Genomic DNA, 17,855 nt, shown 5'->3' with positions numbered 1-17,855 from the left:
CAAAAGAATTGAAATATGTGGCAGAACATCAGAGGGATCCTTGTTCTGATGAATGCGCTGCCTTCAGCACCATTCTAGACAGCTCATGGAACCAACTCAACATTTTTGATGTTGTAGGGCTTAATAATGTCAAACCACCAATAGGTTCCTTTCCTTTTCAGGAGTATGTGGGATATGGTATGTCCCTCCCTGGTGACATTTTTCAATACTAGTATTTATTCTCTTTACTGCAAGTATTTCTTCAGTCCTTCAACATTTTATTTCCTTAATAATTTCAGTAAACTTTGTTCAGTAAGAATTGAGTAGAGCAAAAATGACAGTTTTTGGTAGTGTTGAAATTTTTTTTAAGGTGAAAATGTTTTGATGGGTTCCTTTATTAGAATGGGTTTGAACAGAACTCTGTCACCTCCTTAGACCCAGCTTTGTTTCTCTTGAAAAAAGACAAAATACATTTTTCGTAAGGATTTTTGCTTTTATTTAGTTTTTTACGCCATAATTGAAAATTGATGAATTGGACATTGTGCATTAAAATAGGATTTGACATTGGTAAGTGAGGCAGCTTCCAAACTAAAATTTGAGAGGTAACATGTATGAGACTAGTATGATGATGTGATAGGAGTAAAGAGTTTTGCCATCCTTATCTTTAATGTTAATGATGACCTAACACACAGTATTTTGAGACAGTTTTATGATACTGTCTTTCCAAAGTTTGTTAAGAGTAAATGCATCATTGAATTGTAAAGACCTTAATGAAAGATCACTCCTGTTACACAGGAAGTTTCTGTTTATTTACTTTACAATTCCAACAACAGATAACTATGAATTTTTGTCTTTCTGGCCCAATAAATATTTTCAATTTTTTTATGTTGAATTCTCAGGATTTGGGGGTTTGGAGTTTGTTTTGTTTACATTTTAAAATAGAATATATATATGCATTTGTTGTTCTGTATATATATATATTTGGCTCAAAAAATAATTGACTAAAGATATTTAGTAACTCTGAATTCCAAAGACTCAAAGAAGGAAAAAAATGTTGCTGATAGGAATTTTTAACCAGTTTCTAGTTTTATTGCTGGGGCTAATTTTTAAAACTTTGTTTTACAAAAGCCATTCATTACAGAAAAAGCAGTCAAAAGAAAAAGTACCAATAATCTCAAACAGACATAGTTTTCATACCACTTTGTATCCATTAAATAATTTTTCATAAAAAATGAAATATACATATTTCTGAATGCACATTCTCTCACAGTAAATACATGGATTCAGTAATAAAAATATACCTAAGAATTGTCCTTTTGACTGTATATTTCCCTTTATATGAATACCTTGTAGCCTAAGCTCCACTGTCCCTCTCTTCACTTAGTAGAGGCATCCTCCCATTCCACTCGGCAGGTCAGCATCCTTGCTTTGAATGGGCTGAGTTGATCCTCATTCCTGGGAGACCCTGGAATGTCCCAAGTGGCACATTTTCCATGTACAGTGAATGGCAAATGCTTTGTGCCTCTGCTTTAATCATATTGCCTGCTGCTGAAAAGCTGAAGTTTTCATGAATGCTGTTAGCACCCTTCTCAATTTCCAGCAGTAATGTAAATAATTTCTCTTGATTGTTGTAGTAAATAATCGGTAGAGGGAGGGAACCAGACATTTAGGCTTAGCATACTAGCTTGGACTGGAAACAAATTCGAAGTTTGAAGCTTTGATTTGATTTAAGGGTATTTGTAACCATAAGTAAAAGAAAGGACATTTGAATAGTGTTACATTTTCTATCAGTTGATGATTTCTGCCAGATGTAATGAGAAACATAAGCTTTATGTAGTATAAATAAAACCCTAATTTATGCGGTCGCAAAGAGTCTGACACGACTGAGCAATTGAACTGAACTGAACTGAATTTATGAATTTGTTCATTCTCACTGCTTTCATTCAAGAAAACTATCAAATAGTTTCTTTTGAGGGCTCTAGGATCTCCAAGGTGAATGATATCTTTGAGGGCATCTCCAACCTAAATTTAATCATCACATCCACAGATTCCCAACAAAAAATTTTCATCCAGCCTCTACTTGAAAATACACGGTGATGAAGTCTCCCATTTCCCAGTGTAGCCTCCTCGTTTGGACAGCTGTAAGTGATATAGCATATGGCAAGATTTTAGTGTGTGAGTGGCATCCTAAACAATCCTGTAAAAAAGGTAGAATCATTGTGGATTAATGAAATGATTGTGTGAACCTACTGTAGGTTCACTATGAGATAAAACCAACCACCAGTCATTTTATGGAATTTCCATTGTGTTGGGGTGCTATACTGTAAGTTTCCACTAAATAAACGAATTTTCACATACTGAACTGAAATTTGCTTCCATTTGTCTTCTTCACTCGAGAGCCACAGAAAGCAACTTTAATTTCTTTCATCATATATTTAGATACTCAAAACTACGTATTGTAGCTGCTTTGGGGCAAACTTTTAAATCAGTGGTTTCTTGTGGGCAGGGTTCCCTGTCCCACCTTTTTTTGCCCTTTTTGGCTAAATCCGGCTTACCTTTCTGAACTCCTTTTAGGTGTCATTTTCTCAAGAAACCCTTCGCTGGCCTCTTAACAATCTGGACTAAATTGTACTCTGCATCAAAAGCCCATTGTGCAGAGCTTGTACTGTGCTTACTGCCATCTGCTGAGCAGCCTGTCTCCCTCTACTGGACCATAAGCCCAAGAACAGGGCCCATCTTTGAGCTGTTTAACACAATATCTGATAATAGTAAGCCCTGAATCAGCCTGAACTAAATTAAATTCACAATTATGTTTTCCCATTTGCCAAAGACCACCATTAAAGTGTGACTTCCAAAATGAATACTTCCCCAGTGTTCTCTGCCTTGCTAAGAGTATGACAGAAATTTATCTTGGTTCTGGATACAATATTCCTTTGTAGTGGCTGTCTCAGCCTTTTCTAACTATTTTGATACTTGTTCGATTAGACTGCTAATTTAACTTACACCTTTAATTTTTCACACCTGATACTCCCTGAACCATACTTCCCTATCTAAAGTTAACGCCAGTGGTTTTGATTCTTGCAATAGGTACATCCTTCCTGGTTAAGACAAATGTTATTTCACTTAGGAAAGAGCTAATGATCACCTTTCAGTCCTTTCTGCAGAAGCTGATCATTTTAGAATTGCCCAGCATGCTTGCTGCACCTTCATCCCCTTGTGTTAAATGGACTATAATGCTTAGGCACACTCCTAGAGTCTTCCCGAGTATCAGTGACACGTGAGTCATTACTATTCAGCTACAGTTGTTGAAATATTTGTAAACCAGCCTGATTTTTTACATTCAGCCCCATTCATTTATCTTGCTCGCAAGGCTACTGTGAGAATAGCCATCATCCTATCCAAATTTTGGCATAATTGAAAAATTCCTTGTCCCTTGAGAATAACACTTCTATTTCACGGTACTGTGGAAACATCATCCATTTAATAATCCATTCTAGAATCTTGTCTGAGAAGCATACTAAGCTCACTAGTGTATAAGTTTATATCAAGCCTTCATTTAAGCTTATGATATCAAGATATCTAGCTCAGACTAGTTAGATGATCTGAAGCAGTAGATGTGCTCTTGTTTTACAGAAATGAAATCTGAGTAGAGCCAAATTATGCAACTGTTAAACTGTTTCATTGGTATCATTCTGAACCACAATTAATGTTAAGTGGCAATACAGAATAAAATAACTTAACAGACTACACTCTCAGTGGTAAAGAATCCACCTGCCAATGCAGGAGACACAGGAGATTCAGGTTGGATCCCTGGGTTGGGAAGATCCCCTGGAGGAGGAAATGGCAACTCACTTCAGTATTCTTGTCTGGAAAAATCCCATGGACAGAGGAACCTGGCGGGCTACAGTCCATAGGGTCTAAAAGAGTCAGACAACTGAGTAACTGAGCATGCACACACATACTCGACTGCAGTCATCTTAGCACCAAAACATTTTCAACACTTCACTAAATTAGAAGAGAAAGCCACAAAGGAGGTGGGGGTGAGAAGACAGAATTAGGGAGAAGAGACTAAAATCTAGCTGATCAGGTAAATTTAATTATAAACAAACTGTCATGACTGGACTTTGGGGGAAGAAAGGTTGACAGCCCAACATAGCCATCAGATATGCATCAGTTTTCAAAACAATTTTTGTACAGGCCATGGAAATAAGCTAAACTATTTAATACCAGACAGTAAAATCCTAGCTGCAACAAATCAAAACACAGACCTTACTCCTGCATAGTATGGAACCAAAATTTCTTAGCTAGAGATCCTACAAGCAAGGATACCTCAGTAGCAATGAGTACAACTCAAACCAGATTTGGTTTCTAACAACATTCTCCCAATAAAAGGAACCAAGACTCCTTGGAAGGCAAGAAATAAACCAGGTAGTTTAGAGCATTTTGCAGTGCCAGAAAGTGAGAAAGTTTTGTTGTTGTTGTTGTTTTAAGCCCACAATGATGGGAGTATGTCACAGGGACACAGAAGTTAACTGGAAGAGCTCTTAACAGACAAAGCTGGAAAAATTTGATCAATTTTAAAACTCCCAAGCTATTAAATATCCCTGAGTCCAGTCCACATTGATAATGTTTGAAAAAAACTGGACACAAATCTGCTCAGAATTCCAAATAATTTACCTAGATTCTCTGCTCTCAAGAAGGTGGAACACAATTCTCCACTCAGGCCTGGCATGCTGTGGTTCATGGGGTCGCAAAGAGCCGGACACGACTGAGCCACTGAACTGAACTGAACTGAAGTGGAGATTATGGCTACTCACAGTTCAGAACCTTCCCCTAAGATATTATGAACTGGGAAGGCCTGTGTTCTCAGGACCACAGTGCTCTGCAGACTTCTTCCACGTGTGCTGCCTCTGTTCCTACAATTACCCAGGTATGACATTTGGCCCCTTACATTTTGTTGATAAAAAAAAATGAGACAACTTACTCTACATAAAATAGACAAGCAACAAGGGTTTGCTGTATAGCACATGGAATTACATTCAATATCTTGTAATAACCTATAATGGAAAATAATCTGAAAAATATATACATTTAGAACTGAATTACTGCTGTACACCTGAAACTAGCACAATACTGTAAATCAACTACACTTAACAACAAAAGCAAAATAACCTTCTTCCATGAAGCACTAAAGAACTGAATAGGCTGAAGCTGGACCAAGGGTTTTCTATCACAGTGACAAAAAGACCTTCAAACACAATGGCGTGTATTGTCATTCTTAGACTCCAGCACTCCTAGGAGGTACTTCCCTTGTCTTTCACTTCCACCCTCTCCCATTCTCTGCCACTTTTCATCTTTGTGGTTGGTTCTTCTCTCCTGAGCACTCCCTCTCTTCTTTCCCTGCTCTTTTCTCCCTCAGCTTCACAGGAGTAAACCTCAATATAGAGAGAAATTTCCTGAGCTCCTTGAATTATCCTGGAGTTTTCCCAAAGACAGTAGTTTTTGGAGATACCCACCTTTAGGTTTAGAGAGATGAAGAGTTTAAGATCTGAGGGTTGGTGACAGGTGACAAGGTTCAAGGGGCAGTCTGCTCTTTCAGATACATAATCCTACAGAGGGCAAGCAGGCCCATATTAGATTCACAGAAGTCACAGAATGTTGTTCTCTAGTTGAAGACAGTTAAGACCTAGGGCCACTTTGGGTCATATCTTCTACAGACTCTGTGACTGTGGGATATAGATTTTCAACCATCCTCTCCTGGAATGTAATCTTTTAACAGAGGATTTCACATTTAAACTTCTCCATACAGTAGCCAACAACGAATTCAACATCAGAAAAAAAAAAAATGTTTTAAAAACAAATAGTCTCCTCTAGTTAAAAGAGAATGAGATATTTGAAAATACTAACTATATATTTTCTAGAGGCAGAATTGGCAAAGGGGCTCTGTACAATGGGTTGAAAGGACCTTTAAACATCATAAACTCAACGATCCTATCTGAACCTTTTAATTCAATCTAACAAGAAATAAAGCCTCTTCTTGCAGTCATCATTATCCCAATTACGGCAATAATGATTTCCTCTTCTACCGATTCGGTGGTCGATCAAAATATCTAAAACTCCCTAGTCTGTCCTGGTTAGAGAATATATTAATCCGGCTGATTCAGCAAATTCTTAAACTCACGGATTTACTCGGGGATCGTGCTAAGCAAAATTCTAGTTATTTCAAAGTCTCTAGAAATCCCGAATCCTGAACGTCCACAGCTAGGTTTCAGAGGGCAACTCACTGCTGTCTCCTTCTGAGAAATAAACTCCTTCAGATACGCATCTTTTATTCTATATTCAGCCACAGAAAGAGCGCAAATAAAAAAAGAGAGACACTGAAATACTTGAGTGGGCTTGGGAGGAGGGAGCCTGACGCCACCAGACTGGGCGAGTCACCTGGGCAGCGCGAGGCGGGGGCGACGCAGCTGGCGGACACGCAGACTAGCGGGCGACCGCAGAGGGAGGGAGGCCGCAGGCGGCGCGCTCGCTCCCCGCCGCCAGGCGGGCAGAAGCCCCCAGTCCTCGGCCCCCGCGCAAGCGACGCCGGGAAATGCCCACATCCGGGAAACCTGCAAGGGAGTGCGGCGGCGGCGACACCAAGTGAAAGGCAAAATGGCGGCGGCGGCGGTGGCCTGGTGCTGAGGGGAGAGCCAGGTCCCCGCGACCTCCGCGACGGGCCGCGCTGGCCCGCGGCAGCCCCCCGGTGCCTCTGTCCGCCCTGCCCCCTCGGGGATTCTTGGGGTCCCCGGGAAGGGCTCCGGCCGCCTCGGCGCCCGCCCTCGGGCCCGTGGCCGCTGTCCAGGAGCCCCGCTGTCCCCCTGCAGGTAGGTCCGAGGCTGGCGTAGCGGGTGGGGCGCACTCTCTCCTCCAGAGCTGGAGTTGCGGGGCGGTGGCCGTGGGGGCCCACGCCCATCCCCGCTGGCGGGGGTCCAGGGGCTGCTGTGGACGGGCGGGCCGCGGCGGCCGGTGCGGGCCCAATTTGGCTGGTTGCACGGACCTGAGAGGAGCCCTGCCCTGGGTAAGCGAGGCTTGGCCGCGCTCGGGGCTGCAGGAAGAGCCCCGGGCTTTGCGGCCTTAGAGGTTCAGGTTAGGCTGGGAGGGACCTGTGCCGCTGGAGGCCTTGCGCGGACTGTCTTCCCTCGCTCCTCCACCCTTATCCTCATCGCTCTCGGGTCAGCGGTATTTAGGAAGGAGGGAAAAGCGGAAGGTGGTTCTGAAGGAAATGTGCAGCAAAAGAGCCACGGTTCTTTCATCCCAGAGGAACCAGATGCTATATACCTTCAACAAATGCTGCGAATTTCTGTTTACAGTCCTCTGTAAATAAGGTACAGTACATAGTTGGAAGGGGTAGGAGAGCTGGAGGGATCATTACGGAGTAGGAGTATGTATGTAAACGCAGAAAAGGAAGGAAAGGAAAGTAAGGGGACACTGTTTAGTATAACTTCAAAAAGAATTTGTATCACGAAGAATGACTCTCAGGTGACTTGATTTCACCCCATTCTCTCCAATTGAAAGTTGTTTTCTTCAGTTGAAAGTACTTCTCTAAGGGAGCAAAATTTAATGTCTGTCGACCCGTATGTTCATATTACTCAAAATATAACGTCGGGTAGAAGTTATTCTTAAATCTGGTGAGAAATAAGTATAATCTCACAAATAGTATTGTTTCACTCCAGTTTGGGAAATGGATTTGAATCAGAAGCTTGTCAGGCCTTTATGGATTATATATTGGAGATTAAGAATTTTTTTTATGAAATTAACTCCATGTGGAAGAAGAGGTAGGACTCTTATCATTGGAATGAATATTCTCCGCTAAGGTGTCTACATTTGTGATTTAATAAGTTGACAGACGGGTAAAATGAGCTTGTTGATTCCCTAAGGCAGTGGAGGAATTTGACTGATTTAACAGTAAAAGAAGTAGCATTGTGTTCCCCTGATCAGCTGCTACTGCAAGAAACTAGATCATGGTACATGCCAGGGAAGGCACTTTTTTTTTTCTGTGCTTGAATATTTATTGAATATGACTTGGCACTCTTCAAAAGCAAATAATAAATGCTTCTGCTACATATTTTTGTTATGATACATAGATTTCCTTCTGTAGGTTCTTCGGTTTTTTATTGTGGGTTTTTTTAAGTTTTTGTTTGTTTGTTTATATTTCTGGTTGTGCACTCAGGCTTTCTCTAGTTGCGGAGAGCGGACTCTCTAGTTGTGGTGTGCAGGCTTCTCATTGCGGTGACTTCTCTTGTTGGGATTCTAGAGCATGGGCTTCAGAAGTTGTGGCGCTCAGGCTTAGTTGCTCTGCAGCATTTGGAATCTTCATGGACCAGGGATTGAACCTGTGTCCCCTGCATTGGCAGGCAGATTCTTATCCACTGTACCACCAGGGAAGTCCCTTTGTTTTTGTTTCTAATGCTTCTCCTTATTACTCTGCATAAATGTAGAATTGGAATAGTTTCCACTCTGATGATTTAGTTTTCCTTCCAGATATTATATTTAGATTAATGGGGGATTTTTGTTGACTGCAAAAGTAATTTAGTCATTGGTCAACATTTTTATCAAGTGTAAATGGCAATCTTTTTCAGCGTGAAGATAAAATATAATGACTGTTTTCACTTTTGATAAGTTAGTTCTTAGAAAGTGAGTTGGAGAAAACGTCATCAATATGCAGAGATTCTTGAATATTGCTGTATGAGCAGCTAAGGCTTTGCTGCCAAGATGGTACATATTACTGTTGCTGTTCTCATAACTGATTTAGTCAAAGTATGGAGACATGCTGTCTCTTGCTGTAATGAATGGCATCTATACTTCTTTTAAGCTGGACAAGATATCAGTGATATTTTTTGAGACTTACATTTGTACTTTAAAAAAATATGATAATTTATTGTAAAAGGAAGAAATCTAGGGCACATCATTGTTAACGCAGTCCTTTTATCTCTGAAAAATGGAACTCCTACTAAGCTTTGAATCTCAGGGGGAAGGATATGGGGGAAGGGTATGGAAGGAGCTCATTTTGTTCTTTGTGTACATCAGAAAACTCTCTTAGCAAGCTGGACTTTCAAGTGTTGAATAATGGGATAGTAGGAACAGTTATGATCTATAAGTTGTTTTTTTTAAAAAAAAAAAAAAACACACCTCTAATTTTGTATTGGAGTATAGCCAATCGCCAATGTTGTGATAATTTCAGGTGAACAGCGAAGGGACTCACCCATTCATATACATGTATCCGTTCTCCCCCAAACTCCCCTCCCATCCAGACTGCCACCTAACATTGAGCAGAGCTCCATGTGCTACACAGTAGGTCCTTGCACATTTGATCAAGGTCCGAACTTTCTAAGAAATGGAGGTTTTGTCCGTCCAGTCTAACAAATTGAAGAGTTCCTTCAGAGAATGTGAATCATAATCCCTTAGGAAGACTCAAGATGTAGGTATGATAAAAAGAGCCCTGGACTGGTTCAGGTTATGAGGAGTCCATTACTAGCATGACTTCCAGCTGGCTATATGATCTTAGGCCGGCCACTTTACCCCTCTGGATCGATCGTCTCATCTGAAGAATATATATATATATTCCCAACACATCTTATGGTCTTGTGATTTAGCAGGAAAAGTAAGTTTTATTTGACTGTGTAAAGTGTGCTCAGATAGGATAGCAACTAACATTTCAATAAAAACTTCCTGAAGGAAGCATTTGAATGGTACCTTAAAGGCTGAGTTTCATTTCTTCAAGAAGAAGTATGGCAGAGGTTTTCCCAAGAAGAGTGAACAGGAAGGGTAAGAACATGAAAGTAGAAAAGCACAAGGTACATTAGCTGAGAGCAAGTAATTTGGTTCGATTAGCTTGTCTGTTACATCCAGGAGAATCTGGGTGGGTAAGATGGTGAAAAGAGTAAGAAGATAATAACATTTATTGAATCAGGCCCTTATTCTAAACATTTGACAGGTATTAAACTTATTTAATGCTTAAAATAACCCTATTTAAATAGGACTGTTGCCCAATTTGAAGATCACAAAGCTTGTTACTAGTAGAACTGGGATTTGTACCCTGCTCTTTGACCCAGATCTCTGGCTTTAATTACTAAGCTAAAGGAATCATTGAGGGCTCTGTAGTAGTGAGGTAACATGGTCAGGACTATATTAGAAAGACTCATCTAGCACCAGTGTGGTGTGGGTTAAAGAGGTAAGCTGTTTAGTGTTGAAGAGTTGTTTTAAAAATGTTCTCTACTTCTTGAGTTTTCGCATATCATTTTCACATTTGTTAATGCCAGGGTCAACTATACATTGTTGGAGGGCTTGTAAATTAGTACAGCTTTCTGGAAGGCAACCTAAATAATAAGTATCAGAATTTTAAATACTTATTCTCTTTGACCAGCAATTCCTTACACTTCTAGGAATTTATCTTAAAGGGAAATGCTCAATAATTGGCACACAAAGTTTTTTTTTTTAATGGATTGTTTCAATGGTTACAATTCTGTAATGATTGAATTATGCACTTCATTATTTATGTATTTATTTTTGGCTATACCACTGCATGGCATGTGGAATCTTAGTTCCCTGACCAGGGATCTAACCCATGCCCCCTTGCAGTGGAGGTCCCAACACAAGAATTTTTATTGCCACAATTTTTATTAACTTTTATATGTACAAAGAACATGTGTATACATGTAAGCTATAAAGCATAATAAAATGAATACCCATGAACTCACCACCCATCCTCAGAACTGGAATATTACCAATACAGTTGAAGTTATCAATGTTTAAGACATTATAATAGCAAAAAATTGGAAATAGCCTAAAGGAACATAGTAGGGGATAGATAAGTTATGATACATCTACATGATGTAATTCAATATAGTTATTTTAAAAGATGACGTTGAATTGTCAATTTCCTCCATTCCATGATACCATTAATAAGTCTAAAACAAGCAGTCTGTTTAGTAACAGTTTTTCAGAGCAAAGGAAATAAACATGGTTTTTAACTAACCTTCAATGGCATACATTTATCCCTTCAATTGTATGCCTTTCAATTTTTGGGGGCCTCAGCCTTATTCACATTCAGAATCTGGAATTATTCTCATTTACTTTGGACTTCATATAACATCATGATGGTGTGTTGCTTTTTATGACCCCAGCTAATAATCTTCAACCTCTTTATTGTCTTTATGATTGAGTATATAATATGAGGCATATTGAAGAATACTGGAGTTTTGTCTTCCTTTCCTTTTTGCTTAACCTCTTAGGTTGTTTTTTTTTTTTTTCCTGAGTTGAGTGAGTTATCGCTAGAAATTAAACAACTTCTGAAGGTAACTCAAAAGGTTTTGACAGATATTTCATGTCTAAATGCTTGTCCTTCATAAAAGACTGTTTTTGAAAATTCTGTGATCTCACCGAAATTTGATAGCAGTTTATGCCTTTAATTGCATTGCATATCGGATGACAGTTTCTGAATACATAATGTTACATCATAGTGAAATCTTTTGAAGACATTTTGAAGATTAATCAAAGGTCTAGATTCAACCACATGTGGTGCTGCCAGTGAAAATAATGCAATTGAAGTGACAAGGAAATTTGACCTCTTACTTATGGTCAAGTGAGAAATCTGTATGCAGGTCAGGAAGCAACAGTTAGAACTGGACGTGGAACAACAGACTGGTTCCAAATAGGAAAAGGAGTACGTCAAGGCTGTATATTGTCACCCTGCTTATTTAACTTCTATGCAGAGTACATCATGAGAAACGCTGGACTGGAAGAAACACAAGCTGGAATCAAGATTTCCGGGAGAAATATCAATAACCTCAGATATGCAGATGACACCACCCTTATGGCAGAAAGTGAAGAGGAACTAAAAAGCCTCTTGAGGAGAGTGAAAAAGTTGGCTTAAAGCTCAACAATCAGAAAACAAAGATCATGGCATCTCGTCCCATCACTTCATGGGAAATAGATGGGGAAACAGTGGAAACAGTGTCAGACTTTATTTTTGTGTGTGTGCTCCAAAATCACTGCAGATGGTGACTGCAGCCATGAAATTAAAAGATGCTTACTCCTTGGAAGAAAAGTTATGACCAACCTAGATAGCATATTCAAAAGCAGAGACATTACTTTGCCGACTAAGGTCCGTCTAGTCAAGGCTATGGTTTTTCCAGTGGTCATGTATGGATGTGAGAGTTGGACTGTGAAGAAGGCTGAGCACCAAAGAATTGATGCTTTTGAACTGTGGTGTTGGAGAAGACTCTTGAGAGTCCCTTGGACTGCAAGGAGATCCAACCAGTCCATTCTGAAGGAGATCAGCCCTGGGATTTCTTTGGAAGGAATGATGCTAAAGCTGAAACTCCAGTACTTTGTCCACCTCATGCGAAGAGTTGACTCATTGGAAAAGACTTTGATGCTGGGAGGGATTGGGGTTAGGAGGAGGAGGGGACGATAGAGGATGAGATGGCTGGATGGCATCACGGACTCGATGGACGTGAGTCTGAGTGAACTGTGGGAGTTGGTGCTGGACAGGGAGGCCTAGCGTGCTGTGATTCATGGAGTCGCAAAGAGTCGGACACGACTGAGCGACTGAACTGAACTGAACTAATGGTCAAGTTACCTGTGTTCTCTGCTGTTCCAGATCTTCTCTGGTTTCGAGCTGGGAAATTCCTTTTAATATTGATTTTAAGATATGCTCAGTTTCAAAAATGTTAAAATGTGGAAAAGCATGTATCTTGGAATCAAGAAAACACTATACTTTCTGTCCTTGAAAGACATTCATAGTACTATGTTATTCTCTTGCTAGCATATTGGGTCCTAAGCAGCAGTAGTTAGGTTCACACACAGGTCCTGTGTTCTGTATGTCCAGTAATCTCTCCATCAGGTCCAAATATAGCTCCTCTTGGTCCAGAGATCTGTGAAGTTATCCTCACTCTCGCTGTCTGTCATCCTCTCTTGTTACCTCTCATTCACCGTGTACACAGTGGTAGAACAAGGACAGGAGGGCCATAATAAGCAGTACTATTAGAAAAGAAGAACGGGGGACTTCCCTGGTGGTCTAGTGGTTAAGAATCTGCCTTGCAGTGCAAGGGACACCAGTTTGATCCCCAGTCTGGGAAGATCCCACGTGCCAGGGAGCGACTGAGCCTGAGCTCTAGAGCCCGTGTGCCGCAACTACTAAAGCTGTGTGCCTGGAGTCCTTGCTCCACAACAAGAGAAGCCGCTGCAGTGAGAAGCCCTTGCCCCACGAATAGAGAGTAGCCCCTGCTTGCCACAACTAGAGAAAGCACAAGTACAGCAATGAAGACCACCATAGCTCTAAATAAACAAGTAAATCTTTTTAAAAAGGAAAAGAAGAATGGGAAATAGCAGTTTCTGATAACAGAATTTTAAAACCTCCACAGGCAGATCTTGTGAAAGCAACCAGCCCTGGAGGAAAAGGAGATTCCTTGGAGGAACTGCCTCATCCTTTGTTCTCTGTTACTGTTGGCCATTGTTCTCCAAGAAACAGGGAGTTCTTTTTCCTTTTCCATCCTTGGTCACCTATGAAGTGTGAGCTTTGGGGAAATATTCCTCTTTGGAAGGTGCAAATCTTTTTGACTAAGTCACTGCTCAAAGAAGTTAAGAGCCCAGAGGTTTTTGTTTTGTTGCCCAAGAGCTGAAAGTTTTTTTAGTTTGAGCTTGAATGGTTAACAAAACAGTTTCCTCAAAGTTAGAAAGCCTCTGATGTGTTTAGTTCCAGTCAGTTCCATGTGTCAGTAACCATACAGAAGTTCACAGGTGTTAGGAACCTCATCCAAAGATTTTAGAACTCTCATTTCTCTTCTCAGTTGGTTATTTGAGGGAAGGCCATACCCTTAATGTTGGTTTTTTGTTTGTTTGTTTTAAGCCACTGGGGTACTTTAGTCAGCTAAGAGGTTTCACTGAGCATCTGCATTCAGAATCTCTCAATTCTATCCCTTCGTGTTTCAGTCTAAAAGCAAGCTGCTTTTCCAATTCTACAAGACTTTAAATTTCTGGACTCTATCCCTTTCTATTTTTGTTTACAAGTAAGCTGCTTCTTTCATGACCTTATCCTTTATTTATAATGCTTTGCCAGATAGCCAATAGCAGCCTACATACATTTCTAAGATTCTCTTTTCCAAACTCATTCCATGGAACTACAAGTTCAGTAGGGCTCCTTGTTACCTTGGAAGTTACAACAGGCAAATCATTTTATCAAATATTTTGCTACTGTGAAACATGGTTCTCCATTTGTCCAGCCTCCAGTATCATTCCCTTGAAGCCCTCAGCCTAGCCACTTAGCCAATACCATGTTATGTTTATGTTACAGCAGCACCTCACATCTAGATATCAACTTCTGTATTAGGATAATGAGAGACTATGTATACAGATACGCAGTAGCCAGATCATATATGAAAATAGAACTGTGACGCACAGTCTTAGTGTCAGTAGTCCCAAAGAGTCAAGTCTTGATCAGTAGTTGTCACCCTGCCTCAGGACCAAGCAGAGAAAACCAAATATGCTTCCCAAAGCAATCAGGATGCTGTACTTCTAGTTAGCCAGCCTCCAACTTCGTTATGGTAGAGTATACTTGAAGTCTTCCCTCTTTTTTCGGTATAAAGTTTTTCCACTCGCATGTGTGCCTTTGAGTCTCTGCTAAACACAAGTGATGGTGGCTAACTCCCTTCCTGTAGTAAGCTCTGAGTAAATAGACTCTGCTTGTTTTGGATGGTCTTTATTGCCACATAATACTAAACTGTTCTGTGGTAACAAATCCCAAAATATCAATGGCTTCACATATCAGAGATTCTTATCTTGCTCACACAGAGCCCCATGGGGGTCAGTAGTAAGCCGTTCGGTGGCTTAGGGACCTACACTGCCTCCATAAATCAGAGGCTACCATCTGAAAATGTCACCTAGATTGTCACTGAAGCAGGAAAATGACAGGTGGCGAACCACACCAGCTTTCAACTGCCTCAGCCCAGAATTGACTCACAGACATCTACTTGCAGGGCTTTGGCAACTAATCTGGGAAATAGAGGGCAGTATGTCAATATACTCTCTGCCACAGAGATTAATAAACAATGATTGAAAATAAATATATGCCGTATTTCCTCCATTTCACCATTTCTGAAGTCAAGTGATGCAGATAATCTTGTAGTTGAAATGAACATTTAAATACAGAAACTTTGTAAAACAATTATATTCCAGTTTTTTTAACTTAAAAAAAAACTATGTTTCTATTATTCTCCTTGAAAAGCTAATGTTGAAAAGATATTGTTATATGCTATTGATAGTTTCTTTAAAGAAACCCTGTGTGTTTTAGTGTACTTTGTATTTGAATCAGAATAATTTGTAGCAGAACCATTCCAAGATCCAGAGTCATTTCCTTTTCTTTATTTTTTAACTTTCTGTTTTGGAAAATTCAAGTGTACACAAAAGTAGAGGAAATAGTACAGTGAGCTCTCAGGTACCCGTCACCCAGCTACAACGACAGTCAGTTTATCACTACTTTTGTCCCATCCAAATCATCATAAAATCAGATTATTTTGAAGTTCCAGGCATCATATTTATTCACAAGTATAATATTTCAATCTGTATATGAAAAAGTATAAACTAATTATTTGTTTATGTAAACCTAAAACACATTATTACACATATCCCAGAACTCAGTCATTTCTATGACAATTGTGCACTCACTTGGATATTAGGAATGTTAGTAACTACATTTGAGTAATTGTCAAAGTACAGAGTTAAATATCAGTTCAGCCGCTCAGCTGTGTCCAACTCCTTGCGACCCCATGGGCTGCTGCACGCCAGGCCTCCCTGTCCATCACCAACTCCCGAAGCTTGCTCAAACTCATGTCCATCGAGTCGGTGATGCCATCCAACGATCCCATCCTCTGTCGTTCCTATCTCCTCTTGCCCTCAATCTTTCCCAGCATCAGGGTCTTTTCCAAGGAGTCAGTTCTTCACATCAGGTGGCCAAAGCTTTGGAGTTTCAGCCTCAGCATCAGTCCTTCAATGAACATCCAGGACTGATTTCCCTTAGATTGATTGGTTTGATCTCCCTGCAGTCCAAGGGACTCCCAAGAGTCCTCTCCAGCACCATAGTTCAAAAGCATCAATTCTTTGGCGCTCAGCCCCCTTCATAGTCCAACTCTCACATACAAACATGACCACTGGAAAAACCATAGCCTTGATTAGACAGACCTTTAAATATAGTCCTTTGTAAATATAGGACTAGAGTTAATCTCTCTGGTTCAGCATTTTCTAAAGTATAGTACACAGAGCATGAATTTCATAAAATGCTGTGGAGGAAAGAGTTCCTTGGTCATTTAAGTTTGGTCAGCATGACATTCTTTTCTTGTAAATTCACATGATAACGTAAAAGAATAATGTATTTTGCGTGTTGTGATCCCATTTTGATTAAGAGTAAAAATATTATAATATGCAGTATTAATAATAGTGACTTTAAAAAGTAGTGATTATGTTGCTTTCTTTCATCTTATATATTGGATTGGCCCAAAAGTTTGTTTGGGTTTGGGCCAACCCAATCACATTACTATAAAACTGAAAGCTTAAAACATCATAAATGTATGCTTTTACAGTTCTAGAGGCAAGAATTCCAAAATCAGTGTCACTGGCCCAAAATTAAATCATCAGTGAGGCCACTGTTCCATAGAGGTTCTAGGAGAAAAGCAGTTCCTTGTCATTTCCATCTTCGTTTGGCTGCCAGCATTCCTTGGCTCCTGGCTGCACCCCCTAGTCCCTGCCTCCATGGTCATATTGCCTCCATCTCTTCTGCGTATCAAATCTCCCCCTGCCTCTCATGCAAGTACTTGCTCAACTGGATAACCTGTGATAATCTTCCCATTTGAAGATCCTTTAATGATATCTGCAAAGTCCCTTTTTCCAAATAAGGTAACATTAGCAGATTCCAAGGATTAGGAAGTGGTTAGCTTTGGGGATGTTATTATTCAGCCTACTACAGTGATTCTCTGTTGAGGGAGGGAATTATGAGGGACTTCTACCTTACATAATTACATGATATTTGAATTTTTTCAATAGGGTGCATTTCTTTTTAATAATTGAAAGAAAATTATATTTTCTTCAGAGTAAAAAGGAATAAATCACTTGCATTTATTAGTTTAACAGATACTTCTGCACTGCCTATATTTACCAGTTTCTGTGTTAGGGGAATGAAAGGCAAATGTATCTTGACATAGAGAAGCAAAACTATTCTTATTTCATTTTTTTCCTCTCTATTAAGGAGAACCACCTTTGGAATGGTAAGTAAGAATAGTAAAATGATGGCTAACTTGGAGTTGAAACCCAAACTAAAGGAATGCCTAGATGGCTATAAATGAAGTGCAACCTAGATACTGAGAGAATTTAATAACGGCCCCAAAGCACAAGAGTAGTGATGCTGGCAATTCAGATATGCCAAAGAAAAGCCATCAAGTGCTTGTTTAAAGTGAAAGTTCTCAGTTTAATAAGAAAAAAAATGTGTACTGAGACTTTAAGATCTACCATAAGAACAAATCTTCTATACACGAAATTGTGGTTGTGCAAAAGAAAAACAGAAATGTGTACTAGTTATGCTCTTACACCTCAAACTATGAAAGTTATCGTCCCAGTATATGACATGTGCTTAGTTAAGACATAACATTTATACAGTAAGGTATTTTAAGAGAGAAACTACATTCATGTTGTTACATGTATGTTGTTATAAATCTTTTTCGGGGTGAGGGGGGAGGGGGAAGTGCCCCACGGCTTGTGGGATGTTAGTTCCCTGACCTGGTATTGAACTTGAGGCATCTGGGGAATGAGAGTACAGAATCCTAACCACTGGACTGCCAAGGAATTCC

Source organism: Capricornis sumatraensis, chromosome 13, assembly GCF_032405125.1.
Source record: "Capricornis sumatraensis isolate serow.1 chromosome 13, serow.2, whole genome shotgun sequence".
In the NCBI taxonomy this organism is placed as follows: domain Eukaryota; kingdom Metazoa; phylum Chordata; class Mammalia; order Artiodactyla; family Bovidae; genus Capricornis; species Capricornis sumatraensis.
This window is presented reverse-complemented; position numbering follows the sequence as displayed.